The sequence below is a fragment of the Hippoglossus hippoglossus genome, chromosome 13 (genome assembly GCF_009819705.1).
Source record: "Hippoglossus hippoglossus isolate fHipHip1 chromosome 13, fHipHip1.pri, whole genome shotgun sequence".
NCBI classification, from domain to species: Eukaryota; Metazoa; Chordata; class Actinopteri; order Pleuronectiformes; family Pleuronectidae; genus Hippoglossus; species Hippoglossus hippoglossus.
The window spans coordinates 19,678,068-19,695,933 of record NC_047163.1 but is presented as its reverse complement, the minus strand read 5'-3'; positions in this window follow the sequence as shown (position 1 = coordinate 19,695,933).

Here is a 17,866-nt window from a genome sequence, read left to right as displayed (position 1 = left end):
CTTCAGTTTGCTGAATGTCTCAGATTCTTAATACATACAACTGTTACTAATTTAAAGTATCTGTTTCTGCGCCTATGTTACCAGATTGGAGCTGTGGTTCAGCCGCGGAAGTTGCGCTGCTCTTCTGGAGATTCGAGGTCACCCCAATGTTCTCCACGTTTCACACACGGTTCACAGCAGAATAGGCTGAGAGAATGATCTTACACCACAATTTCAATGTTTATCTGATGTATATGTCACCAACATAAATGTTTGCAACACTTCCTGTAGCCTACCCATTTCAAAATAAAAACACTCAGCATGTCATATTTAAAAAATCGATCTCAAGCGTTGTGTCACCTCTGACATCATTTTGTTAATGTAATAGATTATTAAACAGTCTTTTCTCAAATTCATCATGACTTCAGCTGCTCCTGGGTCACTGATGGTTAGCCATAATTCTAAGAGGAAACCTTTGTTGATAGGGTAGATAGGATGGTATTGGAAAGCAGCTGACTGTCACTTTGGTTAGAAACACTGTCCAGAAATTAGCCCTTTAGAAGTTTAAAGTTTTGAGATGGAGTATTACTATGGGACAACGCACATACTTCATCCCATTGCACAGCCACACGCAGAACATTGATTCGCTTAACCCCTCCTGGCCTTACACTCTCTCTTTCTTTCTCTCTCTTACACAAACACACACACACACACACACACACACACACACACACACACACACACACACACACACACACAAATAAATGCACTGACAATGAACATATCTGTCACAGACTAAAACCAACATAATTTGGTATTTGCTTACAGAATTGATGTTCCTGATTATTTACATATAGAGCGGGGAGGCAAGATATGATCACTCAAATAAATGCCAGCACTATACAGTATGAAACCATGCATCTTACTCTCCTGTAAATATTTCACATTTTAAAGCCATATTAAAACAAATTAATGGATTCAATTTGGAAAATGTACAGGAAGTTTTGCAAACTTTTAATGTCTGTGATGTATTCATCAGATAAACATTGAAACTGTGGTGAAAGATAATTTTCTATTGGTCTATTCTGCTGTTAACTGCGCGTAGTACACAGAGAAAATAGGCGTCATCTCCATAAGAACAGCACGGCTACCGCAGCTGAATCACAGCCAGTGTACCAGCTCTTCTCTGTAAACAACAACAAAAAAGTGTTCCACAGCCAGTGTGACCCGGGCATAAGAACTCACTTGATCCACTGGCAATATCATTGACCTACCTGTGGTGATTTTGCTGCATAGCTGATCATTTGGTAATTGGAGAAACAATGTCTTCTTCATCTTGTTTCTTCCTCTTTAACTGTAAATGCAAAATAAACACAGTTCTAGTCAGCATGCGTTCTGAAATTTAGATTTTTTGCCAGTTCTTTTTGTCGGTAATGCTATTTTTTGTAATGTATTTCTTTGTGTTTTCTCTAGCTATTAGGGTTATGGTTAGGTTGTATGCATTTTTATCATGGCAATCCTTAGGATTTGTCTGATTTCTTACCTTCTATTCCAAATGTTCTATTTTTGTTTTGTCTGTTTTGTCTATTTTTTGTTTATTGTCTTGCTTCTTTCTTTTAATTATTGGCACTTTTGATTTGAGTTGATTCACGTGTTCCGCCCCTGATACAAAAATAATGAATAAAAACCCTGTGTTACCATATCATTTATTTTGAATCTAAATATGACACCTTCATATGTGCATGTAGAATATGTAGCAAAGATCACCAGCACATCCACACACCGAGCCCACATAGTAAGATTTCCTTCGATTAGTTTTGTAAATCAAAACCAATACATATAACATGCAAGAATTAATTTGTTTTATATTCCTTGGTTACATTTTTCGTGGAAGACATTTGGAAGATTTAGAACGTATTTGTGCCTGCTGCTACCCACCATTATATGCTTCAATTCATACATCTATTTGTGAGCTCATAAAACAGGCATTGACTACCCATGTAAATTGTGTTCCCTACAATAAATTATATGCATACTTGCAAAAATACATAACTGCTGTCGGTCTCTCCGCTCCATGTCACCGGCATACTAATAGCGCCGTGCTAGGAGGCCAATGATGCCATTTCCATTATTTTTCCATTTAGCCATAATTTTGCGGAGGAAGTTAAGAGTTGGTGAAATTGCCTCCCTCTGCTTTCCACGTGCCTGATTACCACCAGCCTTGCTCCTTGTTTCACAGGCTGGCTCTATTTCTCCTGGTCTCCATTTCCTCTCTCCTAATTCAGCTTCTGAGGCACGTGGGGATTGTTTTCATCCTTGAGAATGGATAGAAAACGCCGGTGACCTGAACTAGCCTTCAGTTCAGTGGGGGATTCCTCAAGCTGGGTGGCTACAAGCTCGGGGGATACAGGTCAATTCAGCCCAGTGTGAAATGGTCACCTAGCGAAAGTGATGCAACCAGAACATTCTTTCCATGCCTGGCTGACACCAAGTTGATTATCTTATTATGAATCGTATCTCTACCTTAATTTTATATATATATATATAAACATTTGCATTTAAAAAAGTTACTTATGTCTGTCAAACACCAGAGCACTGCTCATAAGAGAGAAATAATAATACAGACAAGTCCTTTAAGGAACCCTGCTGAGTCCTCGCGACCTGAGAATGGGGTTTATCCCGGTAAAGGATCGTATGTTGTGTGACCTTCTGTTGCCAGTCTGTTGTGTAGCATGAACACACAACTGCAAGTAATGTAATGTGAATTGCCCAGCAATTTTGCAACTTTGAAAGTTGCTTAGTTTGAACTTTGCATAATAAATCCTGAAAATCACTTAAACAGATTTTACATTGCAAATTAATGACTTATGTGAGTTTAGCTGCACTATAATGGTTTATTAATGCACATTTACTGTATGTAAACAGCATATTTCAAGAGAGTATTATACAGAATAGTGGTAATATATGAATATTATTTTGTATGTGAAAGTATATAAATAGTTTCTGTCTTGAAATTAGAACAACTTTAAAAAATCCGTAGGACAATACAATGTGCTGGGCAAGATGTGTGTGTGTGTGCATGCGTGCACGTCTATCTGTGTGTGCCTGAGTGTGATGGTTAATTGATGCAGGATGGTCAGCAAGGAGAGTTTACATAGTGCAACTGAGGACTGAAGGTCACCAGTAAAAACACACACTCTCTCAAGTTGTTCGCTCATTCACATGGGCATACACACACATACACACACACACATGCACACACACACACGTTGAGCTCTCTCACAGCTCTTACGGTCGCGGAAAACCAATAAAATTGCAAATTTCCCTTCATATTTTCACAATATCCTAAATAAACAGCGGCCTACCTTTGCACATCCTCCTCTCTCTCTCCTCCCAACATTAAATATTAATCCATATGTGGCTAGGATGACTCCAATCAGTAGAGGGTTGACAGGGAGACGGTGGCTGCCCCTCTCTGGGTAAACAGTAAGGAGATTGTTAACTCCCCACACATACACCACCACCACCAGAACCACCACCACCTCCATTTCAATCTCTCAGGACAAATTCTCTTCTTAATTACACAAACCTGCCCTCTGTGGAAACTGGGGAGGGAACATGTCCATGCAGACTGGTATGGACTCTGTTCAAAGGTCTCATTAGAATAAATCAATGATGACAAACAACGTTGATCAGCTGTACAATGGAACATTCTGCACAGTTATGAAGATCAACGTAAACTTCATCTTTGTGGGAGGCAGATTTAGCCTGTAGCATACTTCAAACTGGAAGCACAGAGAAAACTTGTCAATATACAGTGTGATAGATATGATAGAGAGATAGATGTGACCCACAATTATCATATTTTCGATACTGTGTGAATTCTTAGGCAGCAAACATTTAAATATTATTACACATGTTTTGTTTAGTTTTGTCTTTGTTCAGTATAAATCAAATAATTAAAGCTTATTTGGCAAACATAGTTCTGTGCGTATCCACCAAATATGCCTGTGTATATCTTTTTTTTAATTCATGTTCTCACCTTCAAAAAGCTGTATGCAAAAGGCAAATTCCAAATTGAGTTGATTTGAAGTGACAGGAAGTGAATTGCCTCAGCAAAGCCAGTCTCCAAATGCTAATGCAGCTTCATTTCAACGTATAAACTTGACAAATCTCGAAAAAGCTTCAGCTTGTATCTCTTGCAGTAGTTGATGGTGGGTTCTGAGGTCTGCTGTGGCTCATTGTCCTGGTGCAGGTACCAGCCTCTTTTCAGTTTCACTTTCTTGACTGACTGCAGGACTTTTTGAATCAGGAATCCATTATATCTGTGTAATATTCATATATCATATATATAAGACAGCCACATAAGTGTTATTTATTTATTTATTTTTTAATCAAATCTTGCTCTATGTAATCTCTAATCAATCATTTTGTGATTGAGGCCAAATAACTCAATCTTACCTTCTTCTGTCCACAGCATCCTTTTGAACTTCTGACTATTTAAATAATATACAAAGCATTATGTAATGTAAATCCTTTAACATGGTATCATCCTTTAAATTAACCAAAACATAATCAATTTTTTTTTTTCAAAAAATCATTCACTAAATTCCTGTGACAAAATTTCACTCAATCATGTAGATTTACAGATAACAAAATAAAATGTGTCAGAATGCGCATACTATTTTCTGGCAAAAATATAATTTACTTGTGCATTACACTCATATTTTAACCACAACAGGCTCTGCACCGAAGTGTTTGATCTGAGTCTTCAGAAATAATTTTACTGCACTTATATAAAAAAAAAAATCACCAACCCCATAGAGCAGTGTTAACAACCTTAAACTGCAACAGTAGTAGGTAAAAAGTTCTAGACTCTTAGCTGATATAATGGATCACTACTGAAGAGCCTGATGTTTGTTCACACACAGACACAGAACTGAGTTTTCATGTCCAGTAAGTGCAACTCCTTCTTTTCTTTCCCTTTCTCCTCTTTTTTTCTCCACACAGCAGTGCATGGAGACTCAACCATGTTGTGACACCACAAGGGGCAGCAGAGGTACATGCTCCAACACCTGCAGCTTCTTGTAACACTGTGATCAGGTAGAGCAGCTTTCCGTCTTCTTCGTCTATTAAAGAAAGACAGACAGACAGACTGACAGACAGACAGACAGACAGACAGACAGACAGAGAGAGAGAGAGAGAGAGAGAGAGAGAGAGAGAGAGAGAGACGGAGAGAGAGAGAGAGAGAGAGAGAAAATAGTGAGCAAACAAACACATCTATGAAGATATGCAACAAAGCGGGAAAAAGAGAAAGCAGGACAGAAACAAACAAATTTAATAAGACAGAAATAAACAAGCAGTGGCCAAAATACAAACAACAAACCAACACGAAAGAAGAACAAATAGAAATCAATGCATCAGAGAGACAAAAAGCAGAAGCAAAGACAAACAAACAAAATCTGTGTGGCGACAACAAGAAAAATAAATAGAGGAAAGACAAAGACAACAAAATTACAAAGAAAACAAACTGTCAAAAAAAGTGTGGAAAAACTATTTTAAAAAGACAGATTAAAAGTTTTTTCAATGGAAGAAAATAAGCATGAATCAGCACCAAGATGTAAAACATGTTATACATGTTTTTTACTTGCTCACAGGGGTCAGCACAGACCTTTGAAAAAAACTGATAAATACAGACTAAGGTTGTGTGAATGCGTGTGTATGTGTGCATGTGTGGGCATCTGCGTCACAATAATGCATATGTCTTAATGGTAACCCTTTGACCTACAACTTTAAATTTATATTCAATTTATAGCAACAGGAACTATGTTAGGAAATGCAATGGATATTTAACGGATCATGATTACTCTTACAATAATGAGTATATGTTTATAGTATATAATTTATGTAGTCTCAAATACAGTAACACTGAATAAATCAGTAAAAAATGGTATATTTGTTTTGCTCTGAGCCGCTTCAACATGTACCGTAAAGATCTGAATAGGGGCGCACTACAGATTAAGGGGCGGCTGGTTTGACGACAGAGATGCAAACAGCGACTGGTTGTCGGGTCCATTTCGTATTTGCAAAACATAACACATTAGTTTGTTTGTATTTGCAATTGAATGGTAGGGAATTTGTAAAACATGTTTTGTTTGTTTCTTTTGGCATGAATTTAGGATAAAACCCAACAACCGTTTCCTAGCCTGTAATCAACTCTTGGTTATGATGCGTTGCTCCTGGTGGCAGTAGGTGGCAGTAATTAGCTGTGAATTCACTACAGACCAGAGTTAATGGGTAAGAATCGCCAGTCACAGCTGTCAATCATGAACAGGAGCATCAGATAAGTAATTATACCTAATTGTTGAGCTAGGTGACTGAAAGTCTTTTTTACAAGTCCAGGGTCAATTCCTGAGGCCGATAAGACAGACCGATGACCAAATGAATGACCAGACTTAAGAGAAGGAACTGAATAGGCTGTTAGTTTGCTTGTTTACATGCATGTTGACATCGCAGACTGATGTAAAAACAGCTTGCAGCAGTGCCTATATGTAATCAACCCCCGGTGACCGTCTGTTTTTCACCTCCTGCCACGTGTTTGGAATTTGCCTATCGCTTGCTCCTTGCTGCTTTTTTACCCAGTGTTCTTGTCTACCCCTTACTGAACACTTCCTGTCCTTATCTGCCCTACCTGCACTTAAACAAAGATGTCGGAACTTTTCATTGGTTTGTCTGAGTCATGCATTTGAGTCATGTGTGTTGTTCAGAGCCACAGCTGCTGTATTTTTATTACCATCTATCTGTGGTCATACAACTAACTGCACTGATGTTTCTGGAGGTCAGTTTGTGTGGGAAGGACAGATTAATATATACCGTGAGCTTATTTGTAAATATGCAGTATACCTAATGTGAAAGAAAGCAAAAGAAATGGATTTTAGACATAATGGAGATGGGACATTTGAGACAGAAATTGATGACCTGCTGCTTTGGAGGTAAAACAAATGTATCAGCCAATGTTCCTCTTATGACAATTGAACAGTAGATATTTATGTCGTGAAACAGTTTTTACAAGGCTGTCCTTCAGGGCACGTCCTTTGGCCTAATTTGTGTATTTGCTGGCATGCATGACCAACAACAAGTTCAGCTCTGGTGCATGATCAAAGGCAAGTAGAGTCCTTGGGTGTGACCAGATGTTCTCTGCTCAGTTGGGGAAATAGCTCCTCCTCAATAAGGCAGAGCACAAACTGAGTTTTTTTATTATCTGGGACAATAAAATGTACCTTGACCTCGATGTTCATATTTAGTTATGAACGTGGAATTTACTGAAAATATTAATGATCTAACTACCAATTCCACAAGCGTCTAATTCCACATGTCTATTGTAAACAGACAGTGTCAAATTTGGTGCGATTTGACACCTGATATGTTTAGTATTAATAGAAATTGAATAAACAGGCGACAGGCACGCCGTAGCAGTCAATGGAGGCGGGGCAGCGTGCCAACGGTCAGTCCGCAGAACATGTCATCCCCTCTGTCCTACAGCAGTGGTCGGCAACTAGCTGCCTGCAGCCAATAATATCTGTCCTACCAGATCATTTTGATATTTTGATTATTTTTATGTTGCCGTATTGGACCGAAACAGGCGTTCACATTCACAGGTGTGGCTGGTGCAGATCTCTGTCATGACAACAACATTAATTAAATCACTTCATCTTTGGCAAGTTGTCATCAATCAACTCAATTATTGAGCTGAATGACACAGCTTTTATTTTGAAAAGTTTGAAACGTGAACATGCTGTGTCGAGGAACCTCTGAAATAGCTGACATGCAGTATATGAAAAAATAACACCAGTTAAGCTTACATATAAACCACACTCGTGAACCATAATAAAGAAAATTCAATGTATTTTTATGAAAAACATTGACTATAACATTTACATTGTAGATAAACCAGGTATGACAAGATATTAGAGTTTTCTAACTTTACTCTGCACCATAGACTGTTTATAAAAAAAGCTCTGCACACAACGTCCAGCACACAAACAATAAAGAGTGACAGCATATTGTAAAACTGTTTGAGGAGGACTCACTAATGACAAGGAATAATTCTGAAGTAGCTCCAGAGCATCAACACAGGTCAAAAGAACAGTCCATTCCAAACCGGCAGGTTTAGAAAGGGGTCTGTACCAGTATAGAGAAAATTACCAGAAGTACCCATGAATATCAAACTAGATTCCATGTATGTAATTTATATGTAGAATTATATAATTTTACAGATTAATTGCTTGATTCCACTATATTACACCAAGCAACTGGTCATCTGATGATATTTACAGAAATATTTTGAAAATATTATCATCTTAAATACCAGTAAGTATGTAACAATTTACATTTACAGTTGGCTAAAACTGTCTATCCATGTGGTCCAGTCTTTACACATGTGCAGAGGTATGAGAGGGCTCTGTGAACATTAGACCACTTCTTCAAAGTGCCAGACAGGAAATTCCAGGAGTTCAGTGTCGACCTGCATCATCACATCTAATTGTGAAGGAGATCCTATATTTGATGGATGGAGGCAAAAAAAAAGACAACGGCTAATCCATTATTCTTTCCTCTCTGCAGTACGACTAACAGAATGATTAGACAGCCTTGATCTCAGCCGTCTGAAACATCTGAAATGTAGGGGGGGGCTAAACAAATGAAGGAAAAGGGCAAAACAATAACCATCTATGTCCTGTCTAGATAAATTGTCAAATTATTCCTCTAATAGCTTCCTAATGATTTTAGACTCTTCATATTTTTATAGCTTTATTTATTCCACAAACAGTTGCAAAATAACACGATATTTGAGCCAGGTTCTAAAATATATCAACAAAAATAAACCTGCATATGAAAGTCACCTTCAAAAACTGAAGATTTAAATTTTAAACCAAAAAAAAACAATATCTGAGGATGAAGAACAGATTTTTTTTATATGGCTTTCAGATTTCTCACGTATGGAGTGAGGAGCTATATAAATATTCAACAACATGTAGCAGTGGGCTTGCATAACCTACATCATGGACCTACAGGCTACAACATGTTGGGGCGACAGCATCAACAGAGATGGCACAGGGGAACTGGGCTGGGCTTCTTATGATTTTCTGTTGTTTTGTTCTTTTTCTGATGCTGGTGGAGATTGTTGAGCGTGGATACAACATTAAGAAACTTAAAAAGACTAGTAGTCTCCTTTTCATTGACAAATCCGACACTGCAAACCTCCTGCTCACCGTAATCGAGCCTCTGTATGAGTTAATGAAAGTAAATGCAGTGATCGTGCGGCAGATCTTATTCAGAATCACAAAGTAATAAGAATGCAGACACAGTCACTATTGGGAGTATTTAGCATTATATGGCCTAATAATGCATGTCCAGCTTTGCAGAGGTTGCATCTATGGGTGATATCTGACATCTTAAACTACAAATCAAAACCTGCACCATTGGTTCCTACTATAGGAGTATAAATCCACTTTAATGTGATGTGATGTTCAAGCAAAACCTGAGCTGTGGCTGGCTAAGTGTGTTATCTGTTCACATCTGATTGATCTTACATGCTTACATCTCTGCACTGTAAAGACATATATTAAATACCTAACCAGTGTCTGAGGTTGAAGTCAAACAATTTTTTTTATTGAGCTTTAAAATTCTTGACCAGCTAATCTCGACATGATCTCTATGATCTCTATGTTCTCTATCCATGAAAGTATTTAGACTCTTTCAGTGTTTCAGAGTTTTAATCCCGTCCATATTAACATGCTTGAAAATGCATATCACGTGACCACTAACCTACACTGGACCTGTGCGTGCAAGTGTAAACAGGAAGTATTTGGTTGTTGGTTGCAAAAAGAGCTACTCTACAAACGAAAGGCAGCAATAGGGAATGCTAGCTGGTGTCCTCCAGCAGTTGTATCATTTTAAAATGCAGAATTGAACTGTACTACAGCTGTTTGGAAAGACAACAGGGTCAGCAGCTCTTGTAATTGATTCACCATGTTGTGTTCTACACTGCTAGCCGACATCTTAATATCTGCCCGTCCAGACTAAAATGCAGACCTGCAGTTTTCAAAATAAAACGGGCCAGTAGCGTATCCAAACTACACCAGGCGTATCTGTAGCAAGGTTCATGCATTTTCAAACGAAAACGTAGTAGAGTGGATGTAGCCTCGTTTTCTCAGCAGATGGAGTTTGTTCAGTGTTGTTCATTTTTCTTTCAGTTTGAACTGCTTGGACTTCTTGGGGATTCAGGCGAAAGCTCAAGGTGCCTCACATTTTCTTTTCTCTAAAATTATTAAAAACACTATGTCTGAGTTGTCTCTCTCATTACATTCTGACCTGATTTTTGTCCACGCAGAAGAATTAAATCATTTGTTAAATATAGGTCTGTTTCTACATTGTAGAGAATGTGTGTGATACGTTCTGTGGCAGCCGACACCAGAAAAACACATTTGCTGTCCTTTGCTTTGTCACTGTCTTCCCAGATACGTACATGTTCCCATCACTTCTTTCAGTTCATACTCTATCCATCCTCATGTTCTCCTTTTTTCCTTACAACGATCTTCCTCTTATTTTCCTCCCCCCTCCTTCCATGTGCGACTCCCATTCTCACTGTGGACAGCTCAGCTAAACCTGGCAACACAAACACACACATCATACCCACATGCTCACATTAAGTCAGGGAACCAGAGTCCCCTCCCCTCCTCCATGATGGACTGGGATTGGCTCCCACTGTCACAGTGTGTGATTGCGACCTCTGTTTGACCTGCTGGGGATATATGGCGTCCCCGGGTTATCTACATAATGCACAGGGAGAGGGGTGAAGAAAGCCATCTTAGAACAAGAGAGGAGGGCGAGCAGGGGGAGAGAAAGGGAGAGGGAGTCTGGATGAGAAGATATTGCAGGGGACAGTTTGATTAGATAGACAATAGTGTTGGCTAAATGAAAGAGGCAAATGTTGCTTTTTTATTGGAAGCCAAGAGCAGTCTAACGTGTGTGTTTATGTGTGTGTGAAAGTATAGCGGATTCATTTTTAATGGTGTTTCAAGGACAGAAATTTATTCGTTACATCCTAGAAACAAATAGAGAATTCTCTTTCAGTGTTTCTGTCTGTCTTCCGATTTTCTCGATGACTGCTCATCTGATCGACTACAAACTTGCCAAGAGTATTTCCGAGGACCCCTGGAAGAGCCATGTCATCTATGAAGTGATTTGGAGGAGCAATTTGTTTTACAGTGCACTTTCTGATTAAATCTTAAGGACACCAAATCTGCATAGAAATAAACTACTAGGGCCACCAGGGGCTGCCCAAACAAATAATAAATAAAACATTTTAAGTATTCACAGAAACCGTTAAAAAGTGTACTCTGACTATCCAATGAACATAATAAAGGTAAATGTAAAAACTGAAAAGGTTGAGGTATTTTAAATGATATTCCTAAAGGGTAACTGTTACTTCATGGACTTGTTTCTCCACTCACATAAAGGCTGACCACTGTAGTTTCCTCAGGAAATTATTACCCAACCATACCTACATCCGTGGTAATATGCTTCCTATTTTAACTATTTTCACATCAAGAATTCTCAGATTTTTGGATGTCTTAATTTTCTCATTATTTGTTCATATTACTTGATTACATGGAGATCTGTGATTTTTATGTATATCAATAAATACATGTTAAATTAATTCGAAAAAGAAAATGCGCCTTTTTTGTTATAAGTTTAAAACGTATTTTGTCAACATTTATATTCATTGAGTTTCAAATTTAGACTCTGCATTTGTGCTTTCTGTCCTCAAAAAGTAATGTTTTTTATGTATAATAGGTTTTATCTGTTCTTATTTGGTCTAATCTAATTTTTCACCATATATGATTGAGTTCTTCAGAAAAATAACTCAAAAAGACAAGTTCTCTGTCATGGTGCAATATTCAAAAATATTGTAATTGAAATGGAATTTAATGAATATGTGGCTTTTGTACCAACCCTTAAAAATAGATGTGCGGCATCATATATTCCTTTTTGTATGCTGTAAATACTCAGGCCCATCACACCTCATTCAAATTTAAAGTTACCGACATACAGCAATCTTCACATATACAAGGTAACAGGCTAACACACACACACACACTAAGGGAAATGTTCTCAGCAGCCTGTGCTCAGCTAGTCACCAGGCTGTCGGAATTAGCCGGTCTGCTCCTGACTGTCTGCACACTCACAATAAATACTCCCTGTGGAGCAGCATGTTCAGTCACGCCAGAGTGGTGCTAAAATTAGCTCATTTCAATCCAAAGTTGGAGGCAAACTGATGACAGAGCCTCTCTGTCTGCTGTTGCTGTTGGTTGTGGGAAGAGGCTGCAGGCAGGGGAATGTAACTCCGCCTTCGCTCAGATTACACACCTTGGGATTGGCAGCACGGAGAATAGAAAATGTGACATAAATCCACCAATGACCTACATTCAAACTATAGTGAGAAGTGTCAGTCTGACCTAAATAATCAGCTAAATACTATAATGACAATCCATATAATTGATTTTTTTTCTTTTGTATTGGTGATTGATAGGTTATTGATGATTAGAGCAAACAATCATATGGTGGCGTTACGTCATTCTGAATAATGGTCCCTGTCACAGTGTTATGTTAATACACTGTTAGTACAATACATTACTGCACTAAACTTTATCATTGCAATAACATGTCATCATATTTGATGAAGCTGGTCCAATTGGCATTAAACCTAACCAAACATGGTATTTTTATCTATATATTCTATGTTTATCATAAAAGATATTATTATATTAATATAATATTAGATAATGTTATATAATGCCGTTCTTTGTGAGTTTGCATATTTTACCCATCTCTGAGTGGGTTTGTATCTGAGCACTCCAGCTTCCTCCCACAGTCCAAAGACATGCAGGCTGACTGTAGACTCTAAATTGTCTGTTAGTGTGAATGTGAGTGTGAATAATTTTTTGTCTCTGTAGTGATACGATGGCAACCTGTCCAATGTCAGCTGCACTTAGCTCCAAACCTGCCACTACCCTCAAATGATAAACGATATAGATAATAGATGGATGGATTATGTATAATAATATGTAAAATAATATCTTAATATATCCTACAAGAAAATGTTGATCTGAAAACAATTAACACAAATCAGATAAATACAGTGGCAACAAATGTGCGACTGAAACACTCCTACAAACTACTTGCACATTTTAATTAGCCATACTATGAAATGGAGAATAAGGAGTTGGAAGAGATTATCATCATTGAACGATACTAAAGTCATGTTTTTTTTCCTGAAAAATGATCTGGCATTTATCTATTTGAACTTTTTATTGAGGAAGTGTTGCAACTGCTGTGTTTTTGCGGTTTCTGTAAATTCACATTACAGTGGGTGTGAATGTTTTGATATTGAGTATTTCCAGAAAAGTATTTCACATTTTCATGATGTTTATTCGTCATATATGTATGGGCCTTAAAGTTCCTTTATCGTCTGTCATGGGGGGACAAATCAGCTCACTGGAAATACAGCACAATGCTAAGAATGTAAAAATGCCAGTAAAGACATTGTAGTTCATGTGGCCCAGGAATAATAGAAGTTATCTTTCCTGCAGAATCGTAGAGTGACTAATAAACAACAGAATATTTACTTTGGTGAAACTATATTCTCTTTAGCATGGCAGAGCTCAAGGTTCATCATTACAATTGTATCTCTGGAGTGTTATATTGAATAACAACATGTACTATTGTTAAAATACCTTGAATCAACTTGGCTGTTGTTTTACAAATAATGTTAAGCTTCTTTTCTATCTTTCATCAGAGGGAAAATTTAGGACACAAGTCATGTGTCTTGAAAAACGTCTGGCATTTTCCTCCCATAATACCTTAATACGTGGCACATTACACTGTGACATATTGTGCTCAAGTAGAGCAGGAATTATTTGTACGCTGAGCCCTTAAACGCCAACTAAAAGCCTCAGGTCATTGATCATCTTCAAACATTGCACAATGATGCATAATCCCTCCCCATAATACCCTCTTCATAATCATCATGACAACTGGCAGCTCCCCACACAAATAAAACAGCCTTGGAAAAAAACAGGGGCATTTAAGAAGTGGACCATTATGACACAGTCCCTCTCCTTTTATTTTTTTATGATAGCAAACGATCAATTATCCAGATGGCAAGAGATGTGGAGGGGCGGCTGGAATTGTCCTGAAACACACGTGTGCATGCACGCACACACAAACACACACACACACACACACACACACACACACACACACACACACACACACACACACACACACACACACACACATTTAAACAATCAGAGAGATAAACAAAGATACATAAATTCAAAAGCAGAAAACACACCCTGTGACACATGCACACAAGCGCTCTCACACACACACACACACACACACACACACACACACACACACACACACACACACACACACACACACACACACAGAAGTCATAAACATCTGTTGTGTTGTACAAGCAGGTATCCCGCCATGCTGCCTATAGCAGCAGCAAGTGCACAGATGAGGCGTGCAGCTGCTCGATGGTTCCCAGTGAGAGTACAGCACCGCTGTGATGGATAAGGTGGGATTCTTCTAATTGACAGTTTGTGGGGAAACAGATGGTTTATTTGCTGGCATTTATCACATCTTTATGACCAACAGAAGATAACGTCACAGCAAAAGGAGATTTCTTATTGGAGCATGTTACAAGTTTTTTAGTATCAATACTGTAAAGCGTCCGTCCATGGACCCAGATGCACACTGTACAGTTTTTAAATGTTTTGGGTGGGTATTTCTTTGGGACATGAAATATAACACCTTGATAATATGCTTGTTTTTTAACAAATGTTATGATCTGTCCATCAACCTCTACCAGGTAGCTTTGGCTGCCAGTTGTATTTGTTGTTTCATGTGCAAACATCTGTTAAAGTGAACATGTTGAAGTATCAAACCTTTATTTTGAAGGGTTTCCTCCATATCGCTCTTAATCATCCAGTGTGTCATAGGACTTGTGCATCTCCAGGCACCTGTAGACATGCGTGCGTGTGTGTGTATATTGAGTTGGGGGGTTGTATCCGTCAGCCTCCTGACCCCCTGCAGTTTTCATTATGCCTGTGACCATTCTACAAAATGGAGGTCATATCAGGTGCCATTTCCCCCCAACCTTCCTCATCCAAAATACATAATTTCCCCACAAATGACACACGCATGATGTTTCAGCAGTGGAAAAAATACCTGCTTTTGCTTAGATTAAGTAGCGAGGAACAGACAAACCAACATATGAATATGTAGACAATATCTGCACGTACACACCCCCATTCAGCCAAGGATTCTAGCTAGTGACAGTTCGGCTTCTGTTGAAACACTGAAAACACTACTGATGGAACACATATGACATGTACATTCCTACATATGATGATTTTATTACAAAATCTTAAAATCTGTCTGTTTTGGTTTCTAATAATCCTTCAAAGTCATGGATTTTACTCCTCATGCTAATCGTCCTGGATTTTATTCCATTTATCACCTGTTGCAACAATCTGACCCAACTGTAGCCTCTTGATTTCTTTTTTGTCTAAATGCCCCATGAGAGGTTTCTAGTACTTTAATAGGGTTGTGTTACTTCTGCGCTTGCTACTGGCCAACAACAGTCAGTGCGGAAACGTGCTAATAATGCTTGTTTTGAACGTTTATCCACCCTATTCAGATACACACAAAACAATTACTAGCGGTGTAACATCCTGTCTAGCACCGCCCTCTTGTGTGTCTGTGGGAACTGAAACACATGCAGTGAAATCCAAGGCCACAGGCCCCCCCAAAGTGTCACTGCCCCTACATGACGAGGACCACTTTTGGACCCTCACTGCCCTAACCGCGGCTCAAGTACCATTGCCCCCCACCCAACCTGCCCGCATCAGGGCTCCAAATGCGGGGCTTTATTGACTGGTTTTGGAATCCTCCTCCTCAGGATAGCCTACTTATCCTTGCAGCTCTGCCTCCATCACAAGAAGATAATCTCCTGTGATTACCTTCTATTTCTCATCTGCTCGCTCTATCTCTTTCCCTCTCTCTGTTTTGTCGCTTTCCACTCCACTCTGTTCTGTTGTTAAATGACCGCCACCGACCCTCCCTCCTCCAGACACACACACACGCACACACGCACACGCACACGCGCACACGCACACACACCCTTGCTTTCTTTTCTGCTTTTCAGCTCTTTTTTTGAGTTTGGATGTAGCAACGGTGAATAGAGAAGGCCTCATCTCCAGCACCGTCTCACTGTGTGTTCTTTTGTACAGGCGGTCCTCGGCCAGCTGCCTATTCACACAGCCCTGCCAATTAGGACCCCATTCAGAGAGCATGAGAGAAGACATGAGATGAGATTACGTACCCCCCCCCCCCCAACACACACACACACACACACACACACACACACACACACACACACACACACACACACACACACACACACACACACACACACACACCACCTGATGTAGATAGGGTTTGGTTTTAAAGCCTCTTCTTCCCTGACTCAACCTCATCTATGATCCTTTGATCGTGTATCCAGCTTTTTCGTGTATGTGGTTCATCTCTTGCAGGACTTGAGCAGTAATGGTTTTTGACACTTGATACTTATAGACATATTTCTTGATTGAGTTTTGGATTGAACTGTGTGCCATATTAATTACATTTAAATACAAAATAAAGGCTGCACTGTTGTGGTATATTCTGGTCAGTGGTTAGAATCTCATAACCAGGGCTTGGCTAACCAATGGGGACCCACATGGCAAAAGGAATTGTTGACCCTTGTTTCTCCCATTCGGTTTATTGTTCTATATTAGCTGGTAAGAAGCAATTAGCTTGTAACTGGACAAAACACAAATTTACTTCGTGAAATGTACCAAGTTATCCCAATATAAACTGAAAAAAGTGTTTCATCATAAAACATCCTTTGCAAAAGTGAGCTACTGCTGCAGATGTTGCTTTAAGGTTGTGATGACAAACTTCTTTAAACCACATGACTCCTTTATATCATGTTTTTCTTCCCATGCCCCCCGAAACATGCCTTGACATGCCATATGTCACATTTGACATCTTTAATCACAATACATAAAAATGGTAATAAACTTATTGTACAGCACCTTTCATACAAGACATGTATACAAGACATGCACCTCAAACAGTGTTACAATGAAGTTGTTCAAAAAGAAGAGTGGTTAACGTGACATAGAATGAACATAAAACATGACAGAATGCCATGTAACATAAGATGGAACATAAATCCCTCTTGGTAACAATAATAATAATAAGATAAAAAAATTAAAATGGACACAGAATGCATATGGGGATATATTAGGAATACAACTAAATAACATAAATAAGAAACATAATAAAACAAAAATCATGTTGAACATTTTTTATAAAAATACAGACTGAATACCCCTCACCTCACTTACAGTGGCCCTCAGGAAACATTCAAACTCAAAAGGCCTCTTCTAGAGCCAGTGTTTGGTTTGTCCATTCTGGGCAATTTAAGAAACGTGGATTACTTTATAAATATTATTAGTATGTGTTTTATCCCATGTTGTGCAGAGTTGGATATTAATACTGAATTTTATTAAAAATGAGTTGTTGTAACTGCTAAACATGAACTTATTTGACAACGCTGCTGTATTTAACTTTAGATGAGACATTTGTCTAACTTCCCACAAAAAGGCTGGTTTCAGTCTGATTTTAGTTCTATCAGCCAGGTCAGGTTTGGTTGGTCCAGACCGTGTTGAGGGCTCAGATGTATCGGCATTTCTTAACAGAGACA